At 29.4% G+C, this 14357-nt stretch overlaps 1 long non-coding RNA gene across 1 annotated transcript; it reads right to left on the bottom strand.

Moving 5' to 3' along the window:
• Window positions 1–12232: 12232 nt before the first annotated feature.
• On the bottom strand, window positions 12233–13336 carry LOC114168248. Its single transcript, XR_003600646.1, has 4 exons — window positions 13215–13336; window positions 12669–12793; window positions 12523–12584; window positions 12233–12423 (listed from the first exon to the last, which is right to left on the bottom strand). It is a non-coding gene; the product is annotated as an uncharacterized LOC114168248 (long non-coding RNA).
• Window positions 13337–14357: the final 1021 nt, after the last annotated feature.

The raw sequence follows: 14357 nt of genomic DNA on the forward strand, positions 1-14357 counted from the left end.
TAGATCTTACCAAAATGACTTAATTTCTAAATTTGTCTTTAACTAATTAATGACTAATTATAATTTTTTATTTATAATAGTAACTATTTTAATAATCAATAATTTTAAATTTTGTAAATTGGTATCTAAATTGACTATTATAGTAACTAACTATTTTTTGTTTTTCAAACTGATTTTTAATCGATGCTTTTCTTATAGTGTCACATTGGAATCCATTGAAATTCATCCCAACATTTTTTATTATCTAACACCTTGGCTAAAATATTTTGTATAACCTAAGGAATTTTTCTTTAGGTAGGATATCTCCGTTCCATTATCCTTCTAAAATCTGAATTTGTTTCCATTACTTATTTGCCAATATATACTTTTATCAAGCCACCCTTCATAATTCCCTCGGTTAATTTCTTTAGATCTCTATCTACCATACCGATTCATTATTATGATTCAATACTCTCCTATCATATTGTAAAATTTAATATGAATTTGTCATGGATACTTTCAATTCAATGGTCGATAATTTATATTGTTTTTAAATAAAACACGTCCATGTAATATAATATGCGGTTAAATAAACCACACATCTAGAACGTAGGAAAAACAAATACTAAAACACACTAACAAAAGACCTTGCACTAAAGCTAGGAAAATTAATTCATCTAAACAAATTAACATTGGTTTCTTTCAATTGAATGATGGTTCTTCAACTGTTGGTTTGAAAATATATAGAATAGTATGGAAAATATATCTCCAACTAATCTCTTTTATAATTAGGTTTATACTTTAAGCTAAATAGATTACATCTCATTACACAGATATCAAAAATTAACATTGTTAGCAAAATCATATTTTGACCATCGTAAACATTGAACTTTGAAACATCATTTATCTAAGACAGAGAAAAGTAATGCATGGATGGAAAAAGAAAAGGAAAACTGTCTTTGACTCATAAAAGTTACTGAATTTATGCTTCGTGGATGATGCAACGTGTATTCAAACATGCATTTACTTTACTCAGCAAAAGTTCCATTTGAACATGCAAGTAGTTTAAAGTGTGAAACAGATTAACATGAACGCATTAATGTATTCAAATATGCATTTACTTTGGTAATCAAAGTTTCATTTCAACATGCAAGTGGTTTAAAATGTTAAATAGATTAACGTGAACACATTAATGTAGCATTGAGATGGTGAAGTAAGTTACAAAACACAAGACTTTGGTAAACTGCGATATTACTGCTTTAAGAGAAAATTTCTGAAAATAAAAAGCCAAGAATTAAACTATCTGTCAGAAGGAAGTGAATTACATTGGCCAAACATTTCGTCAATTTTTTTGTGGTTTCTAATAATTCACTCAGCCTTCGATGCTTGGATTAAAGTTTTACCAATGCATGTATTTGATCTGACAAAGAAGGAATCCACCGATGATGCTGCTCTGACATACTTGTATGAATCCCAATTAACGTTTTTGCTGCCACCAACCCTCGCCATGCATCACGGCTAAGCGGAGGACCACCTTAAAAATTGTCTCACTATGAATTTGTCGTTTTTTTTTTTCATAATTTATCTCAATTAAATGATAGAAAGAGAAAGACTATGAATCTGTAACTTTTTATGATACCTGGCTGAATGAAATTTCAGAAATCAGAGGAACATGATGAACATATCTTGAAACTGAACAAAAAATACAATAGAAATTAAACAAAAAAAAAGTATATGAAATTCACAGGATCACTCTATATTCAAGAAATCGTTTAGCTGATTTTCCATGAGCTCCCAAATCATATTGGTTGGTGCCTCGTTATTATATTCTCGAATAAACGCCATGATTTCAAACTGCACATCAGCTTCGTATTTTTTTGCATAAGCAATCACACTTCGTACATCATTGTCATCTTCAATCCTCATGGAACGATAACAAATCTTGAACTCATTATTCATTGTCACTGGATAACGGTAACACAAATCAACCGTGTATGATTTGCCATCGGAAACTGTGAATAAATTTAAAATTGTTCGCTTAAGAAACGACAGCGTCATGTAGTTATTGAGTCGAACATAGCTACTAATTTCACTCACATATATTGAACACATGTTTTGGTCTCTCATGATGTGACCGTTGTAGTGAACCAATGCCATTATAGATGAAAAATTCATTATCTGCAAAAGCTAATTTTCAGTGAGGAAGTAAATGATTCAATTTGCAAGACAAGAGAAGCATAGACTAAAGCAGTGAGAAGTAAATTCACAGAACTAAGATGGAATTAATAACAAACCTCTAGGATTGAACTTGAACAAAATGTGTATCTGCAAGATCTGTTTTCTTGAGAGGTTTCTCTATGAATAACGATCAAATTCTAAGTGTTTTGATTGTTTTACGTAAAGTTTGCATGTATTTATAGTACACCAGAAAGAAGGCTCCAACTTGTCTCACAAAGAAGGCTTATCATCAGAATTTTCACATCAAATTAGAACAAACTTTGTTTGTAACGCTTAGTAGGTGATGATATCTGTGATTGATCCTGGTCTATGATGCTCTAACACGTTTCATAAATAGTGTGTCCGGTGTCCGATATGTATCGGACACCGACACCCGTACGATATTTGTAGGAGACACTATGTCCAGTTTGAAAGATATTTTTTTATCTTTCATATGATTTTTTTGACAATTAAAATAAGAAACAAATCTTATATTATCACTATTTTTTACATATTCAATAATAGATAGATAGATTAGCTTCATTTTTATAGTAATTGACAATGTGTTAGTAGATAATTTAAAACTTAACATGTCCCGTGTTCTATATTTTTTTCAATTTAGCTTATGTCCTTATTCGTGTCGCATCCGTACCCGTTTCTGTTCCCTAATCCGGGCAACATACATCGTGATCCCTCTGATACATATCAGCAGCATTCAGTGTGTTGCATAGCAGAAGCCTTGGAACGATGAATCTTACCCTTTTGCATGGCAGCCATTTGTAAACATTCAGATCAGACTCAAATATTATATTTCCATGTGTATTGAATGAACATGAATCAGTTTCTGTCATTTCTGTACTTATTTTGACCTTGCATGTCTTTCATTCTTCTTTACTGTTCAACCGTTAAATTGATTAAGTAATAAAATTAAATCGGACATGTATTAAATATAATACGCTGTCAATTAACCTGTGTGTAAATTCGGAGATACGACGAAGCAAGAAACTACATGTTTGTCTCATTAGCTCTGGCTGAATAAATTTTGTTCAGATTACCGATGCTCCATTAATATCTTTGCTAGTCAACTTCTTCAGAACAGTTTCGGTAAGTAATTGTAGAGGTGAGCAAAAGAAGAGCCTATGAATAATAATCGCAAAATAAATGTTACTTCTTTCTCCTCTGTTATTTCTAAGGAAAATTTATTTATTTTAGTTGTTATTTTAAAATTTTCAAATAACAGACAAACAATATAAAGTCATAACATGTAATCGTATAGTTATTACATTCAATTTTCCAACAAAACTCAAATGAACTAAACATAATTCAATTAATTTGTAAAGTTTTTTACTTATTCCGTATACAAGAAAAAAATGGATATATTACTCAGCGTGGTAGATTGTTGACAAACAAGAGACAGGAAGACAGTAGGGTGCATATGAATATTTATAATGAAACGAAAGGCAGATGAATCAATAGACAAGTACAAAGATACATTGGTTAAAAATGGATATTCTCAAACTTATGTTGATTATGATAAACTTTTTTTTCTTTACAAAAGATGAATATAGTTTGATTTGTTCTTGCTCTACCCGTTCATTTTGAATGGAATAACATTATGGATGTGAAAAATGTCTTCCTCTGTGGAGATTATGTCATGTTTCTCTTACTAAAAATACATCTGGACGATTTTTTCATAAAAATGGCAAGAGTTGGAGATAGCAATTCTTCATTTCTTTTTGCAGGTATAAAGCATGTAGGAGGAGTGTTATTAACATTTTTGATATCAATTCACAAAGTAAAAAATTATTGGTTACTAAAATAGTCACTATTATGAACAAAAAATTATAATTGATCACTAAATTGGTCTTTAAAATTAACTACTATGATTTTGGCTACCAAAGAAAATTATCACTAAAAATTAGCTACCTAAATTTTAGCTACCAAAATGACCTAGTTTCTCCATATTATAGAAAAAGATGTGAGGTTCCATGTCTTTCCTTGATGTGGGATTCTTTTTATTTTCCTTATAGACCAAACATCCATAATGCTTTCATATCTATGTATACTTAGACCCACTAGATTAATTAAAGACCTACAAATTTTATGCATGTAATCGAACATAAACACCAATCCGAGTAAAAGAAACTTGTTTTAGGAACTTTATTAGTAATCCAAGTCCATGTCTTAACTTGAGCTAGATTAAAGATCTCCTCAACATCTTTTACCTTACTTCTAAATATGATGTTATTCCTATGTATCCAAATAGACCATACTATAACAACCCACATACCTTTTAATTTGTATTACCCTTTCTACCTAACTTTGTGAGATTAAATTTTATAGTTTAATCCAACAAAAGATATTTATCTCATATTTCGTTTGTGCTATTAAGTTAATTATTTTGATTATTCCTTGAAATAATTTCAGATTTTGTCATTTTCTCAACTCATAAGCAATATATTTTTATCGTTTGGTAATGTATTTTACTATTACATATTAAAAAGAACACTTAATACATATATTCCTTAACTCTCTAAATTATATTAAATTCTGAGGGTGTGTAAAAGAAACAAAGAAAGAAGAAAAAGAAAAAGGCGCCAAAGAAAGTGTGAAGTTTTAACCTATTAGATTAAACTTATATACACAAATATGAGGACATTAAACTTATATACACAAATATGAACACCCACTATCTCAATTATGTGGCTGGAAAATTTTATTGTTAATTAATTATTATATTACAAATAGGTCCGTGTATATATGTACTCTAAACTAAAGTAAATCATCTTTATAATAATATTCAAATTAATAGTATCTTTATATGGAAAAGTAAAATAAATGAAAAACTATTACATTTTATTATTTAAATTCAATTAATATATATATATATATATATATCCTAAAAGTTGTTTTCTAATTTATTTTGTGCATTTAATTATTAGTATTATTTTATAAAAAATAATTACATTTTCCAACTACATAAATGAGATAGTGGGTCCATAAAAATATTATTTTGACGTAAGAATTAAAAGTGGCCATTGATTTTTTCGAGAACAAAGTCAGACACAAAATTGGTGACGAAAAGCTTTCTTCAAGACAAGTTGTTTTCTTGGTGCACTATGAATGCATGGAACATTTACGTTAAAAATGAATCAAAACACTTGAATTTTCATCTGTAGTCATATTTTCTGTCAAGAAAACATATTTGCAGATACTTGTTGAAGTTCAATCCTAGAGCTTTGCTCATCCATTTGCAGTTTCTTTAAAATTTTAAAGTTTTGTTTAAAGAATTAAAAATATTTTTAATTTAGTTAAATATACTTATTAATTTGTTGGACTTAAAAGAACATGTTAGTTTATAAAAAAAAAAAAAAACTTTAATCCATATAAAACATTTACGTTGTCTGAGTAATTGTTATAATTGATTTAAACTGATGTTTTAATCTATTAAAGTTACTTAAAATATTAATAGTTAGGATCTATTGAGATGTGAATTAAGCAAATAATAACATTGAAAATCATCATTTCTTATTTTCGTTTAAAGCTTGTCAAAGTGATTTTATTTCTTAAGTTTTTTTAATGTATTTTTTTTCTTGATTAGGGTGATCAAAATTTTTTTTCTATAATAGAATTTCACAACTAGTGGTTAAAAAAATGTACTATACAAGATCTTGGTGTGTGTGGTTGTAAAAAACTTCCTAAGGTTCAAGATATTTTGTTTCTATGTGGTTTTTTTTTTCTATCGTATGAATATTGTAAAACTTGAAAGTAAGTGAATTTATATAATTAGAGTTATTGGAAACTGAATACAGCTCATATTGTGAAGGTGAAGATATACAAAATTATTTTTTCTTCTTTTTTTACTATTTTTATATGTTATAACGATATGATGGTGTATATTATAGTATCAATTTTAAGTAGTTTTAATAGATCAAAACTATATTTATTTAATTAAAGTGACATTAAGGTATGAAATGTCTAAAGGTTTTCTAATTTTACAATTTGTAATCAATTAACATATTCTTCTTTGGAAGTCCAACAAGTTTATGACAATATTTTAACAAATTAAAAAAACAATTCAATTTATTTAGAATGAAACTTAACCAGACTCAAAACTTCGGAAAAGAAACCCTCTACACTTAATTCATATCAAAACTAAAATAATCACTTTAAACACTCTAAACATTCAAATTAATTATAACTCAAACTTAATGTAATAAAAATATCAAAGTTTCCAAATCCTACTTTCAACAAACTTTTTGGTTTTCTCTTCTTTAATTTATCACTTATTAAAAAATACAAAATTTAATATATTAATCATTTTATATTATTAATTTATGAAAATATTAATTAATTGATGAAATTTGGTAATAAATAAATATTGTAACTTAATAGACTCTTCTAATTAAATTAAGCCTTCTCAATTAAATGGTGCACAATTATTCTTATGAAAATATATATAGTACGAGGTTAAGAGATGTCTCCTACTAATCTAATTTATAAATAGGTTTATATTTTAAACAGATGACAAACCATCTTATTATATAGATAAACAATATGGGTAGTAAAATCGTTGCAAAAATTTATAGGTGTCATCAAATTAGTACATGTACTCATCATAGATTTCCACCTGAAACATCACTATTTAAGAAAGAGAAAAGTAATAAGTAATAATAATAAAAAAAAGGATAAACTGTATTTAAATCATAAGGGTTAAATATGTTTTTGTTTCTTAACTTTGAGGGAAAACTGAAATTAGTCCCTCCTTGAAATTTTTGACTATTTTAGTCTCTCATCTTTAATTAATGGATGAATTTAGTATTTCATGATAGTATCTGAGTTGTTTACATCGTTTAACTTATTTTCGCTTCGATGTTAATTTTAGAAACGCGTTTAAAACGTCAAATAAATTTAACAAAATTTGGTTAAAATGACTAAATACACGTATTTTCAAAGATGATGGACTAAATTAGTCTAACCTTGTGTTTGGATGGAGCATTTCGATAATGTTTAGAAATTGAAATGCTTTGTATTTGAATTACTTGTAATTAAATTCCATTCATTTTTTAAATAACTTGTTTGGATAAGGGAATTAAAATACCTTACATTTCAATTTCTTGTTTGGAAAAAAAATTGAATTTATTGTGAGATAAAATTTAATTTTAACAATATTTATTTTACGCTTAATTATGTTTTGAGTTCATGATAAGTTTGGACACATGCTCGACAACCCAGATGGGTTGGGCAGACCCAACTACGCAACCGGATTGGTTAGACTTGATGACCCACTCGAGCTGGACCGACTGGGAAGCCCAGACAGGCTGGGTGGCCAGATGATCTAGAGGCCTGACGACCATACTGCACGATTCTGCTGTCAAGTTCCTCAATATGGCCCGGTCCAACATGTCTAGGTTAATGGCCTAATGCTCCAGACTAGTCCGACGACCAGAACGGGCCCGACGATTAAGACGGGCCTGACGACCTGAACGAGTCCGACAATCCGGACATTTCCAAACACTCGGACGAGCCCGTACACCTAGACGAGACCGAAGACCCGGACGGGTAGAACGACTAGGACGGGCCCGATGACTCGGATGGGCCCGACGACTGGGACACGTCCGACGATCCGGACAAGCCCGACGACCTAGACGAGCTCGAGACTCGAACGGGCCCGATAACTCGTACATGACCTTTCAAACCGTCTGGCCCATCCGAGTCGTCGGGCCCATCTGGATCGTCGGGACCGTCCGTGTCATCGCGCCCGTCCGGGTCATCGTTCCTGTCCGGGTCGTCAGGCCCGTCGGGGTCATCAGGCATGTCTGGGTCGTCGTGCACATCCGGGTTGTCAGGCCTGTCTGGGTCGTCGGGCTCGTTCAAGTCGTCAAGCTCGTCCGGGTTGTCGGGCCTGTCCGGATCGTCCCGCACTTCCAGGTCGTCGGGCACGTCCGAGTCGTCGGGCTGGTTTGGGTCGTCGGGCCCGTCCAGGTCGTCAGGTTCATCCGGGTTGTTTGGCCCGTCTAAATCGTCAGGCCTGTCCGGGTCATTGGACCCATCTGGATCGTCGGGCCCGATTGGGTCGTCATACCTGTCTGGGTCATTGGGCTCGTTTGGGTCGTCGAGCCCGTTCGGTTCGTCGAGCCCGTTTGGGTCGTCGGGCCCGTTTGGGTCGTCGGGCCCGTCCGGGTCGTCAGCACGTTCAGGTCGTCGGGACCGTCCGGGTCATCGTGCTCGTCCAGATCGTCTAGAATGTGAGGTTGAGTGAGAAGAATTTCAAATTACACCTATTTTGAGGGTATTTGAATTTCTACTAATTTAGCTAATTGAAATCCTTCAAAAAAAATGCTTGCATTTGAAATGCTTTCTAATTTCTCTATCTAAACAAAGCATTTCATTACAAAGAAATCTAAATTCTTTAAAAAAATGAATTGCTTCATCAAAATACTCTATCCAAACACACTCTAAAGTTTCAAAGAGGGACTATTTTCAATTTCCACCGAAAATTAAGGGACCAAAAATATATTTAACCTAATTCATAATATTAAAACCAATTGTTTCTAAAACACTTGCTTCCTTACTCTTGAAAGTTAAGTTTGATTGGTACAACGTCAAAACCTTTTATATATATGACATGTAAGGTTATATTTTCTAAAAATCTAACGATGTAATAATGCCAAATTGATAATCAGATTCAACAATCCATCTCCATGTATCTTAAATTTTAGTTTACCTGTTTAATACTCTTAATTTAATTTGATTTAATGCTAAAAGTTTAGTTTATTGTGAAAACAAACTAAAAACACAGTCATAATCAACATCTTCGTTCATATGTTATCCACATTTAAATAATGCGATTAAGGAACACCCATAAAGAAATACTGACATGTAATCCTTCCTTTTGTGTTTATTAAACACGATCTTCTACACTATTAATTCAACTTTTACCTAACTTCTCATGCATATAATATATATATGATCTGATATATTAATTAATTAATTAGTAATTTAATTTTAAATAAATTAAATCAAAGTTTCAATGTAGTATTGAGATGCTGAACTAGGCTATTAGCTCAAAGCTGTTGTAAAACAACAAGGGTTACTGAATTAGTGCAGTTTTATCCTTTTAAAGTTCAGTTTGTCAGAATTTCATTGAATTTATCTGATTTTATTTCAAATGTAATTCTAACAAAGTGAACCGTAAAAGGATTCAAACTACATTAATACAACAACACTTATTGCTTTGAAACAATCCTGGTTAGTAGCCTAGACAAATATTTCAAAACTACATGAATGCATTGAGGTTAATTTGTTTAGAAATAAATTACACTTAACTAATATGTCAGATCATGTATTACTCACATGACAAGTTACGTAAAAACTAAAGAGTTATATAGCTGCAGAAAATGTTACAAGTTAGTATTTCTTTTTTTATATAAAATTTCATTTTTGAACTTTGAGCTCAATAGGATGTTAGTATATAGTTATTTAGAGTATTGCATTCATTTTTATAACTAAATTATTTAGATATGAACAACACAATGAAGAATTTCATTATGAATGAAGATGTTCTTTATTATGAATGTGTTTTCAGAAAACAATAAACTAAACTTTTAACACTAAATTAATAGTTTAAAAGGGTAAATTTGTATTTAAGACAGAAGCATGCATTGTTGAATCTGAATATCCAATTTGACATTTATGTATACAACGTTAGATAATTGAAAAGTATAAGCTCACGTATCTATGCACATATTATCAACACTGTACCAATCAAACTAATTTTCAAGTGCATAGGAAGCAAGTGTTTGAGACAATGAGTTTTAATATTATAATTCAAAGAAAGTTTATCTTTTTTTCATCACTCATTATTTTTTTCTGTCTTAGATAGTGATGTTATAAAGGTGAAAATCTGTCTTTTTTGTATTCAGGATCTCTTTGAATCCAAATTCTTAAAAATGGGTCTTTGATTTTTTTTTTTTTAATATAAAGACAATTTGTTAGGATACAGATAACATTACGGGTGAAGTCGTCCTGTATTCTATCGGTTTTTTTTTTTTAAAAGCAAAGTCGTCCTGTATGAGTACAATTTCAGTTCATGAAACAAGTGAAGTCATCAGGACACATGACAACTTCATTTTAAGTTTTTTTTTTTTTCTATTTTTTTAAACGTTGCAGTTTTAATATTTTTTATAAGTTTTGTTGTTCCTAAAGATTATATATTTTTTTTTGTAATTTGTATTTAATAAAGTAAAAATAACACTAAAAAGTGAAGTCATCATCTGTCCTGACGACTTCACTTTTTACATGAACTGAGACCGTCTTAATACATGACGATTTTGCTTTTCGAAAAAAACAAAAATAAAAACCGGTAGGATAAAGACGACTTCACCTTTAATACCATTTTGTATCCTGACAATTTATCCCTATATTAAAATTAAAATAATCGACCCATTTTTACATTTTTGACATTAAAAGAACCCTGAAATAAATAAAAAAAATCCTCAAAATCTACTGTATATGATGAACAACTACTACAACTTTATATGATAGATACCTTATGTTTTAATTAATATATTTAGTTTTCCTCGTTAAGTGTATATGACACATATTTTGCAATCGATATTCCTAATCATATTGCTTATCTAATATTGATGTTGAGCGATCTATTCAAACCAAAATATAAACCTAATTACGAAATAGATTAGCAAGAGACATATTTTCTTCACCTCGTACAATATATATTTGTTTTTAAGAGAATAATTGTGGAAAAGGGACTCAATATGTATTTGTCTTACGAAATAGATTAGTGTTTAATGTGTTTAAAGTGATGATTACTTTAAACATGTATTTATAAAAAAAAATTAATTCATTAAAAACATTTAGGTTTGTCATTGTCATTATAGTTTATTAAAAAGACATTTTAAATGTGAATTAAGCAAATAACATCGAAGACAATCATTCATTTTCTTATTATTTGGAGTTAATAATTCTGAAAGTGATCTTGTTTCTTTTTTAAGTTTTTTCAACGTACTTTTGTTCTTGATAAGGCAATCAAAATATTTTTCTGATAGAATTTAACAAATAGTAGTAAAAGAATATTCTATATTGTAAAAAGTTTTGTAAAAAAAATGGAATGTAACTAGAAATTTAAAGATTAAAAGAAAATCTCTTTACTCTGTTTTGCAAATGTGTCTTTGTTCTTTTGTTCCTTTTCTTGGAAAATCTTACAGCTTCAATCTTCCATATTTCCCTGATTGATCTTCAACTAGTTAGGAAATAAAATGGATTAAGAAAAAGTAATGTTCTACATTTGTTGCTCATAAAAGAAAAAATATGCAAAGGGATTGAAAGATGAAAGCAAAGATATGAAGAAAGTTAGAGATTAGAAAATGAAGAGAAGATGAAGTTAGAGAATACCTTGGAATGGAGAAGAAGAAACTTGTACGTTCTTTCTAATATTTTCTTCATCTCAATGTTAGAGAAAGGAAATGAGACTTTGATTTGTTTCAAGAGTTATGTTAGCTTTTATAGTATGAAATGGGTCTTAAGAGTGATCACCTTTTTTTTATTTGCTAATCATATAGACATATGTCATTATCTTAAATGGAAAGGATTTAATTTTTTTATGGATCGAGACATTTCAATTTTTTTTATATATACTAATATATTCTTTATTGTTACAGAAAAAGTTATATTAATCTGTTTTACAAATTTTAGGCATAAAAAATATTAAAGCTATTCGCATGAAGTTGTGCCAAGTGTGTGGACTTGGCATTACTTGTGTTTTGTAACCTACTTCAGCATCTCAATGCTACATTAATGCATACTTTGAATACGTTGTATCAGTAAATTCATTGGATATTCATATGGCACACATTTCAACGTTTTCTGATAAGATAGATCCAGTAACTGTTAAGAGTAAAGAAAGTTTTCCTTTTCTTTTTTCAACCATGAATTTTACTTTTATCTGTATATTAGATAATGATGTTTGAAAGGTGAGTATGAAAGGAAATATCATTATTAACGATAAACATAATAAACATAATAAATGTTGAGATTAAAGAAAAGACACACTGAAAATATAATAAAAGAATACATAAAAGTCATAAAATTATCTGATTACATGTTGAAATGAAACGGAAAAGAAAAAGAATACATAAAAATACATAATCACTCTATTGGCTTTTGACTTGAATTCCATGCAAGCTGGTTTGGGTCTCCACAAGCTTCCTGAAAAAAATGAAAATAGAGAAGTAATTAGCATTAGTATTAGAAACAAAGATGAATAAATGAATGCTGATGTTTGCAATAACAAACAAAGATACTCACCCACCACCAGCTTTACTAACATCCACCAAGTTCACCGAACTTGTCGACATATTTTCCTGTCTCTGAAAATAATAATAACATAGCAGTGTCAAATGAATGCAGAGAAACACAACATTTATGTGTTGCAGCAGTTTTTATATGCTAACCTGGTGGTACCGTAATATTTTTGCTGTGAAAGAGATGGAATCGTTCATTTGATTTACAGCAACATCCCTTGATTTCTATGCATTGAGATAACATACTTCCATGCATTTCTTCGATCTCTTCTTACCTGTTTGCAAGATCAAATGGTTTAGAAGATCAAAAAATAGAAAATATTATTTGTGAATAACATTTCTCTGCCACACAGTTTTCTTGTTGTATAAAGTCTACTCATTTAAGTATTACATTTTCGAGATAAATAAACTAGTTTACTTTCTTTTATCATATGAATAAAAAAAGCATTTTTTAGTGTAGTTAGATATATATCTTGACATGTGAATATAAACACTTACCGGGAAATGAAAAAGAAAATTCATAAATAGATGTAATATGTAAAAATATATTCAGAATATGCATTATAAAATATGCATTACAAGTACATAAACCATAAACCAGATTTTTCAAACATATATATATATAGCTAACCACCTACTAAGAAATAAATTTAACCTAAATTGTGAAAACCTATTCTATGAAACCCTAAAACTTACTGTCTCAGAAAATAACTTCCGGCGGCAGCAATTTTGAGAATACGATAACATATAGAAAAGAAAGAAAGACCAGAGGAGACGAGCAATTTTGAGAATACGAGAACATATAGAAAAGAAAGAAAGACCAGAGGAGACGAGGTGTAAGCATTTTACGTTAAACATATATATAGCCGAATACGAGGATGTGGTTGTAAAAATTCTATCATTATTTAATTTTTTTTATTGAAGTGTGAAAATATATATAAAATCATAGTTTTTTTAAATAGGTATAAATATATGAACAACTTTATAAAATTAGTATAACATAAATAAAATTTGACTTAATAAAAAATTATCAATTTAGTCAAATATATGTTTCATACTAAATTCAATATTCGTAATAATGTAATGATAGAAAAAAATACAATTAACGTAATTAAAATAATATGATACTTGAAGAGTTTATTTATTAATACTTATAAATTAATTAAATATCTAAATTACTATTAAAATATTTTTTTAGTGTTTATAATGCTTTTTTAAACTTAGATATGCATAAATAAATTTTCATATATTGCAAATGATAAGTTGTAAGTCTTAATTCCCTTCTAATACATAATTAAACTATAGAGTAAGTTTACAATATCTACAAAACAAATTATGACACTTATAATAAACTCATACTATAACTTTTTCCACAAGTCCTAACCCTTTACTTCCATAAATTATATACTTATATACTTTATTTTAGAAGACATATCTAAACAGTTACGATAATGAGCAATCCAAACGGTTACAATATCTACTACGGTTGTTTGCATAAAGCAGTTAATCTGACATTTAATAAATGATCAATTGTTGAAAAATCACCTAAGTTTCAGACATGAAGAATTATAGGAAAATGTTATCTTTTTTAGGATAGTACTCCTGCCAAGATATTGAATGTACTATTAAACTCTTTTAATACAATATTTTAGTAACAAAGTCTTTTGTAAAAATACAACATTGTTCTCTAAGACATTGGAAACAGATGAAAGATGTTTAGACAAAATTAGGCACATACTATTAAGGATTATTCACATATTTAAGAAAGAAAAGAAGTGTTTGTCCAATATGGATATTGATTTCCTAATCTACCCTAGCTTGTTATGTTGACTTTTTAGA

The sequence above is a fragment of the Vigna unguiculata genome, chromosome 11, assembly GCF_004118075.2.
Source record: "Vigna unguiculata cultivar IT97K-499-35 chromosome 11, ASM411807v1, whole genome shotgun sequence".
Classification (NCBI taxonomy): domain Eukaryota; kingdom Viridiplantae; phylum Streptophyta; class Magnoliopsida; order Fabales; family Fabaceae; genus Vigna; species Vigna unguiculata.